This window comes from Triticum aestivum, chromosome 3D (genome assembly GCF_018294505.1).
Source record: "Triticum aestivum cultivar Chinese Spring chromosome 3D, IWGSC CS RefSeq v2.1, whole genome shotgun sequence".
Taxonomy (NCBI): domain Eukaryota; kingdom Viridiplantae; phylum Streptophyta; class Magnoliopsida; order Poales; family Poaceae; genus Triticum; species Triticum aestivum.
Window position 1 is genome coordinate 340,319,369 of NC_057802.1, and position 14,520 is coordinate 340,333,888.

Consider the following 14,520-nt stretch of genomic DNA (forward strand, 5'->3'; position numbering starts at 1 on the left):
AGGTGCAGTCCAGTACTCGCCTAAGTTTGAAAATCCTACCGAGTGGTGAGCAATCCTCCCACTCGGGGGCTTAGCTGCAGTCCAGCACTCGCCTAAGTTTGAAAAATCCTACCGAGTGGTGAGCAACCCTCCCACTCGGGGGGCTTAGCTGCAGTCCAGTACTCGTCTAAGCTTGAAAAATCCTACCGAGTGGTGAGCAGCCCTCCCACTCGGGGGCTTAGCTGCAGTCCAGTACTTGCCTAAGTTTGAAAAATCCTACCGAGTGGCGAGCAACCCTCCCACTCGGGGGCTTAGCTACAGTCTAGTACTCGCCTAAGTTCGAAGTCCATCCCCATTCGCAAGGACGACGAGGTGCAAGTCGACTGCAACCTTATCCTGTAGAGCTGCGCCACAAGTACAACGTGCGCTCCATCCCTATCCGCAAGGACGACGAGGTGGAGGTCGACTGCAACCTTCTCCTTCGGAGCTGCGCCACAAGTACAACATGCGCTCCACCCTTATCCGCAAGGACGACGAGGTGCGGGTCGACTGGAGCATCAACCTCAGAGCTGCATCTCAAGCACAAAGATTATTCCGTGTGAAGAACAAATTCCACTCGAAGACAAATACAAGCATATTCAGAGATGAATCAAGTTCAGATAAATCCTAAAGTTCAAGACCACGGATCAAAGTACTCGGGCATTCAGCCCGAAGGAGTTTAACGGTTACAAAATCACTCGGCATTCCGAGGCAAATTTAAGGCAGAGCATAAAAGTTTGTTCACTCCGCAGGAGGAGGGCTGGCAGGCTCGACGAATTCGTCCAGGTCGATCCCGTCAGCAATCCGAGTGGCGGCAGCAATGAAAGTCTCCATGAAGGACTGGAAGTCGTGCCTCTTGGTGTTAGCAACTTTAATCGCCGCCAGCTTCTCTTCCCGAGCTTCTCGACAGTGGACGCGAACCAGAGATAGAGCCACATCAGCGTCGCACCGGGCAGAAGACTTCTTCCATTCTTGAATTCGACTAGGAGCTTCATTGAGCCGAGCCATCATAGACTCGAGGTCATTCTGAAGTGTTGCCATGGGCCAGAGAGCTGTGTCAATCCGCGACATCGCGACTTTCAGTCGGGCGAGATAATCGACAACACCAGTGATGCGGGATTCCAGTCGGAGCACGTTCATGGCAGCTTCATCCTTCACTGGATAATTGATGGGGTCCAAGCTTGTTCAATTCGCCCGGTCTCTTCCTCGAAGTCCCGACAAAACTCTGCATACACAATTCAAGAGTAAGCCAATGATCACATGTCGAGTCGACAAGAACAAACCAGTCGGATCAAAGGAAACACCTTCAAGCATGACGAACAACTTCTTAGCAAGGCTTCCTAGATAACTCTCCAGATCGTTCCTCTTGCGGGCAATACCTTCCATCTTCTCGTTCAGATTTTCCTTGTCCTTCTTCAGGCGAGTCGCTTCCTTATTGGCTTCGTTAAGGGCAGTTTTCAGCCTGGAGTTTTCTTCCTCCAATTTGCCGACTGAAGCCAACTTCTCTTCAGCGAGCGCGGTTTTCTCATCAGCTTTTTTCTGCGCCGCCGCCAGATCTTGATCCTTTCGCTAGAGCTTGGTTTAGTTTCTCTGAAAGAAATAATGTTGGATTCAGAAAAAGCAGAATGAAATGCGGTTCAGGGAAAACTCAGTCAACATGTCTTCCTTACCAGTGGCGTCATCCTTGGCTTTCTGCAGTTCTGTCTTGGCCAACTCTAGATCGAGGTTGAGCTGAATCTGCTGCTTCTCCAGGTCAGCAAAACGAGCTCCAAGATCACAAGATTTCTGCAACCAAAGAACAGGTCAGTCGACTGGTGAAAAGATTGGTTATTTCGGAGAGGTAAAAGGATAAAGCCAACAAATTCTAAGACTACTGCCGAATCAAACATCCAACAGTAGTCTCGGGGACTACACCCAGTGGGTGCACTTAGCGTGCCCCCACTGGTTCAGTTTACACTCGACAAGGCCTGTCCAGCATGAGTGCAAAAAAAAACAGAGTCTTCAGACCATAGTCGACTGCCAGCAGTCGACCACGGTCTCGAGGTCTACACCCAGTGGGTGCACTCAGCGTGCCCCCACTGGTTCAAAGTTCCACTCGACATGGCCCGACCAGACCGAGTGAAGAAATTCAAATTCTGATGCTCAGACCATAGCCGACTGCCCGCAGTCAATTATGGTCTCGGGGAATACACCCAGTGGGTGCACTCAGCGTGCCCCCACTGGTCAAAAGATCTACACCCAGTGGGTGCACTCAGCGTGCCCCCACTGGTTCAAAGTTCCACTCGACATGACCCGACCAGACCGAGTGAAGAAATTCAAATTCTGATGCTCAGACCATAGTCGACTGCCCGCAGTCAATTATGGTCTCGGGGACTACACCCAGTGGGTGCACTCAGCGTACCCCCACTGGTCAAAAGATTCAATTGACAACAACATTATCAGCTCAAAGTGCGAATCTGTTCAGTGACAAATCAAAACACCCAGTGGGTGTACAGATGCAAGGCGCAGACAGATGCAAAGATTCTTGGAAAGAAAGTTTTCAGGTACCATATCCTAACAGAACAAGCCAGAAGAGTAAGTCGACGATCTACTAACCTGGACGTTGCTATGGAGAGCGGAGCTGGCATCATAAGCAGCTTGGCTGGCTTCCTGCACCATCTTCATCTTCTCCATCATAATGCCCGCCTGGCGTATAGCCTCTTTTGTAGCACCCACTTGGTCCTCTGGGACGTGATGTGTAGCAAAAAGTGAAGGTGGATCGGTGGGAGTCTGCGCAGCTGACGAGGAAGGCCGAGCACTCGACAGGGGTATGGCGAAGGAGACGGAAGTCCGATTGGCATCGCCGGCGTCCTAAATTACCGGTTCCGCCACCGGTGTCGATTGAAGCGTCTTGCCAGCGGACATTTTCCTGTTTCTTCTCCCCAAGGACCTCTGTGGCTCGTCCTCGTTGTCGTCGGGGAGGTCAATGACGTTGAGGGCTGTAAAAAGATCAGTCGCCAAAGTTTCATCACCCGATTGCATATATCGCAGTTCAATCGACAAATCGAAGACAAAATCATGAGGATTGTACCCGGATTGGAGGTCACCGCATCTTCCATTTCCTCATCCTCGTTCTTATAAGCAGAGGTCCCAGAGGTAGCGGCACTGCCAGTTTCAAGATTCATTCGGTCAAACCAAGGGAAAAATAAACAACACAGAACATCGAGTAAAAGCGAAAGAAGAACACTCACGCAGAAGCAACAGGAACGTCAATTTTGATTCTCGGCAGCGCCTTCCGAGTCTTCTGCACTACAACCTTGGACTGCTTTGGAGCTTTTCCAGTTGGTGCCGGAGAGGACGTCCGAGGACGCTTTGACGACTACCCGGTCTGAACGGTCGCCTTGTCACGGGCGCTCGCCGGGTCGTGAGTAAGTTTGGATCGCCTTTCCCTGCGGGGAGGAGAGTCGACCTCTTCTTCGTCACTCGGGTCGTCGCTCTCCTCGTCCCCCTCTCCGTCGGAATGCCACTCGCCGCTTTCACCTCCGCTTGCCTCCCCCTCCGGGTCTATTCCTCCGGGAGCCGCGCCGATCCGTGAGGAATCAGCCCTTCCTCCGCCAGATCGCCGAGGTCATCCTGACTGACCGTCGACCGGATCCAGTCACCATGGATCCAGCCGTGCGGCAAACCGGACCGCGACGAGGATCCGCCCCGGCTGGACTTTTTCCCCTTCGCCTTCGCCGTCGCCTTCTTCGCGCGCTCTAGAGCCACCGTCTTTTCTTTCCCCATCGCCGCGGACGGAGCTCGAGCGGAGCGGCGGCGCTGGAGGAGGAGCAGGCGCAGTGGGGAAAACTGAGAAGAGAGAAGAAGAATGAGGACGCACTGTTCAAAAACCCCGGTCCGGTGCCTTATATGGGGTTGCTTCCGAGTGACTGACCTGTAGGCCCGGGCAATCTTATCAAATCCCGCAACAGTCGTGCGCGTGATACGTGGCAAAAAAGGCGGCGCGGGAATCGAGGCGGCCTTGCCTTATCTAGCCCGATTACTGCGGCCTCCTCCACCCTGCGCGCTTCCCGAAATTCGAATCCCGCGAGATCCGCGGGCAGTAGAACAACTTGTCAGACGGAAGATCTCCACCACATTAGCACTCGGACCTCTTCCAGCAAAAGTTCACTCGACAAAACCAGGAATGGATCAAGGCGACTGAAAAAGAAGTGTCACCACCTCGGTTCGTTGATCCAAAACAAGACACACCCGAAGCGCGAAAAATGAGTCAGAAGTATTTTCAACTCCTTCTCCACTCAAACCCTGATCCATTCGGGGGCTAATGATGAGGACATGTACCTATGGTAGGGTCACAGGCCTGACCTAAATACCTTCCCCAAGGACGTCACTCTAAAGCCAGAAGCATTCGAGGGGTACCATCACCCACTCGACCAGAAACATTTCTACTTGGAGGAATCAAGATCACTCGACCGTAACAAGAAACACTCGATGGACAGCAGACCTAAAGTCACTCTACACAGCAATGGTCGAGCATTAACTCCTAGACTTAATAGCCATTTATAACACTTTATTACGGACGTTACCAGTAACACCCCCTCTTGATGTACCTTAAATCCCTTGTAACGTGGGCTGGCCGGGTGCTGGCGCACTCTATATAAGCCACCCCCCTCCACATGCACAAGGGTTCGCACCCCCTGTAACACACACGCATATAATCCAGTCGACCGCCTCCGGGCTCCAAGACGTAGGGCTGTTACTTCCTCCGAGAAGGGCCTGAACTCGTAAAACTCGTGCGTACAGCTTCTCCATAGCTAGGATCTTGCCTCTACATCCCTACCCCCCATTCTACTGTCAGACTTAGAACCATGACACGAGCCGCATGCCCAACGACAGCTAAAGGCTGGTGAGCGCGTGCTTAAAAAGGTTAGGCAGGAGAAAAACAATCTCCAAGATGCCAATATCCAGCTGGGCATGGAACTGAAGGATGTTCGGGCCCAGCTTGCTGACTCCGTAAAGGAGAATAAGAGGCTTCGACGTGGCATTTTCAGTAAGTGCTTGAACGAACTTTTAAAGAGTTCGGCGAAGAGCCCGGCTAACAGATTTATATCTGCAGGTATGCTGACGGGTCGTCCCGAGGAGGAGATGCCCGGGTCCGCGGGTGATCTTCTGCCAGAGCTCTCACAACTGCACGAACAAGTTAGGCAGGTGATGCAAGGCATTGCCCAAGCCTTGTGGCCATCCGTCTCCCTGCCAGGGGGCATGGGGAGCTTGTAGAGAAGCTCAAGGGAGCGCGGCGGCGCTTCCGATTATGGAAGATATCAGCCTGCCGACAAGGTGCGAGGGAAGCCTGGGCCATGGTGAAGATGCGGTATACCAAGGCTGACCCTAACCACATGGCCGAGGTCGGACCCGTGGGGCCTGACGGGAAGGAGATCCCCGTCAGTTTGGTGTATGACCAAGTAGAATTAGCCGCAAAGTATTCCCAACAGGATTGTAGGCTAGACAGCCTGTTGGATGGTATAGAAGAAGAATTTAGTCAGTCTAAGTGACTGTGTACTTCAAGTGACATATATTGTCCCTAGCCGGATTGTAAATCATTTGTCATGGCGGACCTTTTCGCTTCGACCTCTGGACCCAATAGTCCGGAGTGTATCCGAATACCCGCTCAGTTATGTAAAAACCGGGGTACACGTGGAGACCAGGCGTAGGGGTCATAAGTGCTTGAACAGACAAGTACCCAACTAGCTATGTTATATTACATGGGTAGTAAGAAACATCTTCCAGGGAGAATAGTTCCATTAAGGGTTCCTTTCCCTGGGTACACATGCCCTAATGTGCATGTCTGAACTGCGAAAAGAGACGTAGGCTATAAATATCTGGGGGCATGTATTAAAATAAATAAAAGTCATCTTTTGTTCACCGACCGAGTATTCCCTTAAGAACGCTAGCTTTCGGCTTCACCCAGTCTGAGGTACACATCCGGCTGACCCGGCAGTAACAATCGCAGAGGTGCTCCCCTTATGCCCTAGCCGAATTAACGGGAACGTAGGGCATAAACACAAGAGCCAGGCAACCCAGCTTGGCCAAAACTTAAGTCATATCGATGCATATAATGGCGAAAAAAGGTACATGTGGAAGAATAACACATGTGTGGGGCATAAAACCTGGAAAATGGTTATATTAAGCTTCTGTATAAGAAGCCCCCAGGTATAATGAGTGCGGTTAGCGCATCAAGATTGTGTAGTCAAGGCATAATTTAGCCTTTTAAGGCCTTGAAGAAAGGGGAAAAAAGGAGAGAAAGAGAGAAAAGACAGATAATGGATATGTAAAAAATTGATGGAGGTAGGAGACGAACATAGAGTCCGGCACTAGGCGTAGAACCTTCGGAGACTGGCTGCGTTCCATGGGTTTGGCTCGAGTCGATTATCCGATGCATCCCGCAGACGGTACGCTCCACCGGTCAGAACCTGGTCAATAATGAAGGGACCTTCCCATTTGGGCTTGAACTTGTTCTTTTTCTTCTCCGGTAGGCGTAGAACGAGTTCGCCAACGTTATAACTTTTGGCCCGTACTTCTCTGCTTTGATACCTTCGAGCCTGTTGCTGATAGAATGCGGAACGGGCTTTTGCCACGTCACGCTCCTCCTCCAGGGCGTCCAAACCGCCCTGCCGATCGAGCTCGGCCTCTTTTTCTTCATACATGCGCACTCGAGGTGAGTCATGAATTATGTCGCAGGGCAGTACCGCCTCTGAGCCGTACACCATAAAGAACGGGGTGTATCCGGTAGTGCGATTCGGCGTGGTCCGCAGCCCCCATAGTATGGAGTCGAGCTCCTCTACCCAGTGCGTGTTTGATTCCTTTAAGGACCGCACTAATCTGGGTTTAATGCCGCTCATGATAAGACCATTTGCTCGCTCGACTTGACCGTTAGTTTGCGGGTGGTAGACAGAAGCATAATCGAGCTTGATGCCCATGTTGCTGCACCAAAGTTTCACCTCATCGGTTGTAATGTTCGAGCCGTTGTCGGTGATGATGCTGTGGGGGATGCCATAACGGTGTACAACCCCAGATATGAAGTCTATCACCGCTCCGGATTCAGCCATTTTGACTGGTTTGGCTTCTATCCATTTGGTGAATTTGTCCACCATGACCAATAGGTATTTTTTCTTATGGGTTCCCCCTTTGAGGGGTCCGACCATATCAAACCCCCAAACCGCAAAGGGCCAAGTAATGGGGATTGTTTGGAGAGCGGTAGGCGGCATATGGCTTTGGTTTGCAAAAAGCTGGCAACCGACGCAACGTTGAACAAGGGCCTGTGCGTCTGCTCGGGCCGTCGGCCAATAGAAACATGTACGGAAGGCCTTGCTTACAAGGGCCCGGGCTGCGGCGTGGTGGCCGCCGAGTCCAGCATGGATTTCTGCCAAAAGCTTCCGCCCTTCCTCTTCGGAGATGCACCTTTGAAGGACTCCGGTAGTGCTTTTCTTATAAAGCTCTCCCTCGTGGACCTTGTAGGCTTTAGACCGCCGCACTATGCAGCGTGCCTCATTTTGGTCCTCGGGTAGTTCCTGCCTGGTTAGGTAGGCCAGGAATGGTTCTGTCCACGGGGCGATGACGGCCATTATCACGTGGGCTGAAGGTGTTATTTCGGTGGCAGAGCCTCCGATTGTGTCAGAGTGTTCGGTATCTGGTGTTGTGGCCGGGTCCGGACTATTGTTATCGGTGTCCCCTTCCCATACCACAGATGGCTTAAACAGCCTTTCCAAGAAGATGTTAGGTGGGGCAGGGTCGCGCTTAGCGCCGATACGGGCGAGGATATCCGCGGCATGATTGTTTTCCCGAGCCACATGGTGGAATTCAAGCCCCTCGAACCGAGCTGACATTTTGAGGACGGCGTTGCGATAAGCCGCCATTTTCGGATCCTTGGCGTCGAAGTCTCCATTTATTTGAGATATTGCGAGGTTCGACTCCCCACGCACCTCTAGGCGTTGAATGCCCATGGAAACTGCCATCGGGAGACCATGTAACAGGGCCTCGTATTCGGCTGCATTGTTGGAGTCTGTGTATAGTATTTGGAGTACGTATTGGACTGTATCTCCGGTGGGGGATGTCAGGACGACGCCAGCCCCCAGACCAGCCAGCATTTTAGAGCCGTCGAAGTGCATGATCCAATTGGAGTACGCGCAGTATTCTTTAGGGAGTTCGGCTTCTGTCCACTCGGCGACAAAATCGGCCAGTACTTGCGACTTAATGGCTCGCTGTGGTCTATATGTTATGTCGGACGGGAGGAGCTCGATAGCACATTTGGCAATCCGGCCCGTGGCATCGCGGTTGTTTATTATGTCGTCGAGTGGTACTTCCGAGGCCACCGTAATTGAACACTCTTGAAAGTAGTGTCGTAATTTCCGGGATGCCATAAATACCGCGTATGCTATCTTTTGATAATGTGGGTACCGTGATTTGCATGGAGTGAGGACAGTGGATACATAGTATACCGGCTTTTGAAGTGGGAATTTATGTCCGTTCGTCTCTCGTTCGACGACGAGCATTGCGCTTACAACTTGGTGAGTTGCTGCTATATATAACAGCATTGGTTCGCCGATATTTGGCGCGGCCAAGATTGGGTTGGTGGCCAGGATGGCTTTTATTTCTTCCAATCCGGCCATGGCCGCATCTGTCCACTCGAAGTGTTCGGTGCGCCGAAGAAGGCGATAAAGGGGTAGTGCCTTTTCTCCTAATCGGGAGATAAAGCGGCTTAAGGCCGCCACATATCCAGTTAGTTTCTGAATTTGCTTGAGGTCTGTTGGGATAGCCAACTGTGACAGAGCTCAGATTTTAGCCGGATTTGCTTCGATTCCTCTACTGGAGACGATGAAGCCCAGGAGCTTTCCGGCGGGCACGCCGAAAACGCATTTTTCCGGATTGAGCTTGATGTCGTATTTTCGAAGATTGTCGAACATGAGCCTCAAGTCGTCTATTAAGGATTCGATGTGTCTGGTTTTAACGACCACATCGTCTACGTATGCCTCCACTGTTTTGCCGATCTGTTTTTCCAGGCATGTCTGAATCATGCGTTGATACGTTGCACCGGCGTTCTTAAGCCCGAAAGGCATGGTGTTAAAACAGAAGGGGCCGTGTGGGGTGATAAATGCCGTTGCGGCTTGGTCGGACTCCGCCATCTTAATTTGATGGTATCCGGAGTATGCGTCGAGGAAACACAATGAGTCATGTCCTGCAGTAGCGTCGATAATTTGATCGATGCGGGAGAGGGGAAAGGGATCCTTGGGGCAAGCCTTGTTGAGGTCCTTGAAATCGACACATAGGCGCCAGGATTTATCCTTCTTTGGTACCATCACCAGGTTTGCTAGCCAGTCCGGATGTTTTATTTCTCTAATGAATTCGGCCTCCAGTAACTTGGCTAGCTCCTCTCCCATGGCTTGTCGCTTAGGTTCAGAGAAACGCCGAAGAGTCTGCTTGACCGACTTGAATCCCTTTAGAATGTTAAGGCTATGCTCGGCCAGCCTGCGTGGGATTCCTGGCAGGTCTGAAGGATGCCAGGCGAATATGTCCCGATTCTCGCACAGGAACTCCCGTAGCGTCTATAGCGGGGTTTAACTGTGCCCCGATGGATGCTGTTTTTGTAGGGTCCTTTGGGTGGACTTGGAATTTGACTATTTCATCCGCTGGTTTAAAAGAGGTGGACTTGGATCTTTTGTCGAGTATCACGTCATCCCTGTCCACTATGGAGCGCAGCGCAGTTAATTCCTCGGCCGCGAGGGCTTCGGATAATGCCTCGAGGGCCAGTGTGGCTGTTTTGTTTTCGGCGCGGAGTGCTATGTCCGGATCACTAGCTAGAGTGATGATTCCATTGGGCCCCGGCATTTTGAGCTTCATGTACCCGTAATGGGGTATGGCTTGGAAGGTCGTGAATGCCTCCCGCCCTAGAAGGGCGTGGTATCCGCTACTGAACAAGGCCACTCGGAATGTCATTTCTTCGTACCTATAATTCTCCGGCGTGCCGAATACCACATCTAGTGTGATTTTCCCGGCGCATCGTGCCTCCGGACTAGGGATAATTCCTCTGAAGGTCGTGCTGCTTTGCTCAATGTGGTTTCTGCCTATTTCCATTTTTTGAAGAGTCTCCTCATAGATGAGGTTTAATCCGCTGCCGCCGTCCATGAGCACTTTATTAAGCCGAAAGCCGTCCACAATTGGACTAAGGACCAAAGCGGCTGGTGCTCGGACTGTTCGGAATTTAGGTTCATCACTGGCATTGAAGGTGATAGCCGTGTCGCTCCATGGATTTATTGCTGCCACGTGGCAAACTTTGGCAAGGCTGCAGAGTGCTCGCTTACGCCTATTATTTGAGGCGAAGGTCTCGAAGACTGTCAATACTGTATTGTTGTTATCCACGGGATGGTGCTCTGCGGTATTTTTAATGAGGAGATCCTCACCGCTCTTGGCCACCTGCCGGAGTACCCAACATGCTCTAAGGCTGTGTGTTGGTATGGTATCCGTTGTACTGTGAATTTTGCATGGCCCATTAAGCCATCCCTCCAATACGGTTCCACGCCCTGTAGTGGGCTTTTGCTTCTTTGTAATTGGGTCGGGCGACTTACGAGAGTGCACCCTTTTAGTTTGGACTGGGGTTTTGTCAGAGCCGGAGCATCCCAAAATTTTGTTTGGGTTTTCCAGGCGCTTTCCATCGCACAGTACTTCCGTACTATGGCCGCCAAGTCAGCGAAGTGTGCTATGTCACGGTGACTTATGGCGTTGAGGATTCCCTTGTCCGTGCAATTATTGCAAAAGAATGAAATTGCGTCTTCCTCGCGACAGTCCTTGACCTTGTTCATTACAAGGAGGAATTTGGCCCAATAGTGGTGTACTGTCTCCTGGGGCTCTTGTCTAATGTGGGAAAGATCGTTTATATCTGGGTGGGTGGGTGGATTTAAGTCCAAACCTTGACCCGATCTGAGACCCAGGGGCGGAGAAGTTTCCGATCTTGGAAGTTCGGGCTCCGGGATGTTGCCCGATAGGTCTGGCCCGCTGCCTGATTCTAGGTTCAGGGTTTGGGCCATGTCCTCCCGTAGACGGGTATCCGGCTCAGAGAGCTCGGGAATCCGGACATAGTTTGTCCTCAAGATAGAGGAAGAATCGCCGCATTGCTCCTCCACCACCGCTATCTGATGGGTGACCGGCGGGGAGTTAATCTCCCTTTGGTCGGTTTTAAGCCCGATCTGATCATAGTCTGTAGCGACTCCCAAAGCGGCGATGCGATCCAAGAGCTCGTTCAAAGAAGAGAGTTCTATTGGATCCAACTGCTGGGCGAGCCCCGAGCTGACGTGGAGGCTGTTTTCGATGACCCGAGAAGTCATCGTCGGCGCAGCGGCCGAACAGGCGGTCATGACGAAACCGCCTAGTCGGAGAGTTTGGACTACATCCAGGGCTCCCCCAGAAGTGATGTCGTCCTTGACAACGAGGCGAGCCATCCAGCCTTATGATGACGGCACAGTGGAACACTCAATGAAAGCACCAATGTCGTGTCAAAACCGGCGGATCTCGGGTAGGGGGTCCCGAACTTTGCGTCTAAGGCGGATGGTAACAGGAGGTGGGGGACACAATGTTTACCCAGGTTCGGGCCCTCTCGATGGAGGTAATACCCTACTTCCTGCTTGATTGATCTTGATGATATGAGTATTACAAGAGTTGATCCCGCTACCAAGAGGCTAAACCCTAGAAGCTAGCCTATGGTATGATTGTTGTTGTCCTACGGACTAAACCCTCTGGTTTATATAGACACCGGAGGGGGCTAGGGTTACACAGAGTCGGTTACAAAGGAGGAGATCTACATATCCGTATTGCCAAGCTTGCCTTCCACGCCAAAGAGAGTCCCATCCGGACACGGGACGAAGTCTTCAATCTTGTATCTTCACAGTCCAACAGTCTGGCCAAAGGATATAGTCCGGCTGTCCGAGGACCCCCTAATCCAGGACTCCCTCAACGACATATTATTGATCGGAAATGATATAGAATTTCTGGATAGCATAAAGGGATATTTGAATAAGAGTTTTTCAATGAAGGACCTCGGTGAAGCTGCTTATATATTGGGCATCAAGATCTATAGAGATAGATCAAGACGCTTAATAGGACTTTCACAAAGCACATACCTTGACAAAGTTTTGAAGAAGTTCAAAATGGATCAAGCAAAGAAAGGGTTCTTGCCTGTGTTACAAGGTGTGAAGTTGAGTAAGACTCAATGCCCGACCACTGCAGAAGATAGAGAGAAAATGAAAGATGTTCCCTATGCTTCAGCCATAGGCTCTATCATGTATGCAATGTTGTGTACCAGCCTTATGTGTGCCTTGCTATTAATTTAGCAGGGAGGTACCAAAGTAATCCAGGAGTGGATCACTGGACAGCGGTCAAGAACATCCTGAAATACTTGAGAAGGACTAAGGATATGTTTCTCGTTTATGGAGGTGACAAAGAGCTCATCGTAAATGGTTACGTCGATGCAAGCTTTGACACTGATCCGGACGATTCTAAATCGCAAACCGGATACGTGTTTATATTAAACGGTGGAGCTGTCAGTTGGTGCAGTTCTAAACAAAGCATCGTAGCGGGATCTACATGTGAAGCGGAGTACATAGCTGCTTTGGATGCAGCAAATGAAGGAGTCTGGATGAAGGAGTTCATATCCGATCTAGGTGTCATACCTAGTGCATCGGGTCCAATGAAAATCTTTTGTGACAATACTGGTGCAATTGCTTTGACAAAGGAATCCAGATTTCACAAGAGAACCAAGCACATCAAGAGACGCTTCAACTCCATCCGGGATCAAGTCCAGGTGGGAGACATAGAGATTTGCAAGATACATACGGATCTGAATGTTGCAGACCCGTTGACTAAGCCTCTTCCACGAGCAAAACATGATCAGCACCAAGACTCCATGGGTGTTAGAATCATTACTGTGTAATCTAGATTATTGACTCTAGTGCAAGTGGGAGACTGAAGGAAATATGCCCTAGAGGCAATAATAAAGTTATTATTTATTTCCTTATATCATGATAAATGTTTATTATTCATGCTAGAATTGTATTAACCGGAAACATAATACATGTGTGAATACATAGACAAACAGAGTGTCACTAGTATGCCTCTACTTGACTAGCTCGTTAATCAAAGATGGTTATGTTTCCTAGCCATAGACAAAGAGTTGCATTTGATTAATGGGATCACATCATTAGGAGAATGATGTGATTGACTTGACCCATTCCGTTAGATTAGCACTTGATCGTTTAGTATGTTGCTATTGCTTTCTTCATGACTTATACATGTTCCTATGACTATGAGATTATGCAACCCCCGTTTACCGGAGGAACACTTTGTGTGCTACCAAACGTCACAACGTAACTGGGTGATTATAAAGGTGCTCTACAGGTGTCTCCGAAGGTACTTGTTGGGTTGGCGTATTTCGAGATTAGGATTTGTCACTCCGATTGTCGGAGAGGTATCTCTGGGCCCACTCGGTAATGCACATCACTTAAGCATTGCAACTAATGAGTTAGTTGTGGGATGATGTATTACGGAACGAGTAAAGAGACTTGCCGGTAACGAGATTGAACTAGGTATTGAGATACCGACGATCGAATCTCGGGCAAGTAACATACCGATGACAAAGGGAACAATGTATGTTGTTATGCGGTTTGACCGATAAAGATCTTCGTAGAATATGTGGGAGCCAATATGAGCATCCAGGTTCCGCTATTAGTTATTGACCGGAGACGTGTCTTGGTCATGTCTACATAGTTCTCGAATCCGTAGGGTCCGCACGCTTAAAGTTTGATGACGGTTATATTATGAGTTTATGTGTTTTGATGTACCGAAGGTAGTTCGGAGTCCCAGATGTGATCACGGACATGACGAGGAGTCTCGAAATGGTCGAGACATGAAGATTGATATATTGGACGACTATATTCGGACACCGGAATGGTTCCGGGGGTTATCGGATATATACCGGAGTACCGGGGGGTTACCCCCGGAGGTTATTGGGCCTCATGGGCCCAAGTGGTGGAAGAGGAGAGGTGGCCAAGGGGCAGCCGCGCGCCCCTCCCCCCAAGTCCGAATTGGACAAGGAGGGGGGGCGGCGCCCCCCCTTTCCTTTCCCCCTCTCTCTCCTTCCCTCTCCTCTCCTACTCCAACATGGAAGGGGGGGGGAGTCCTACTCCCGGTGGGAGTAGGACTCCTCATGGGGCGCGCCAAGGGTGGCCGGCCCCCTCCCCCTCCTCCACTCCTTTATATACGGCGAGGGAGGCACCCCCTAGTGACACAACAATTGATCCCTTGGATCTCTTAGCCGTGTGCGGTGCCCCCCTCCACCATAATCCACCTCGGTCATATCGTAGCGGTGCTTAGGCGAAGCCCTGCGTCGGTAGAGCATCATCATCGTCACCACGCCGTTGTGCTGACGGAACTCTCCCTCAAAGCTCGGTTGAACGTGTGCTGAACTCGGAGGTGCCGTGC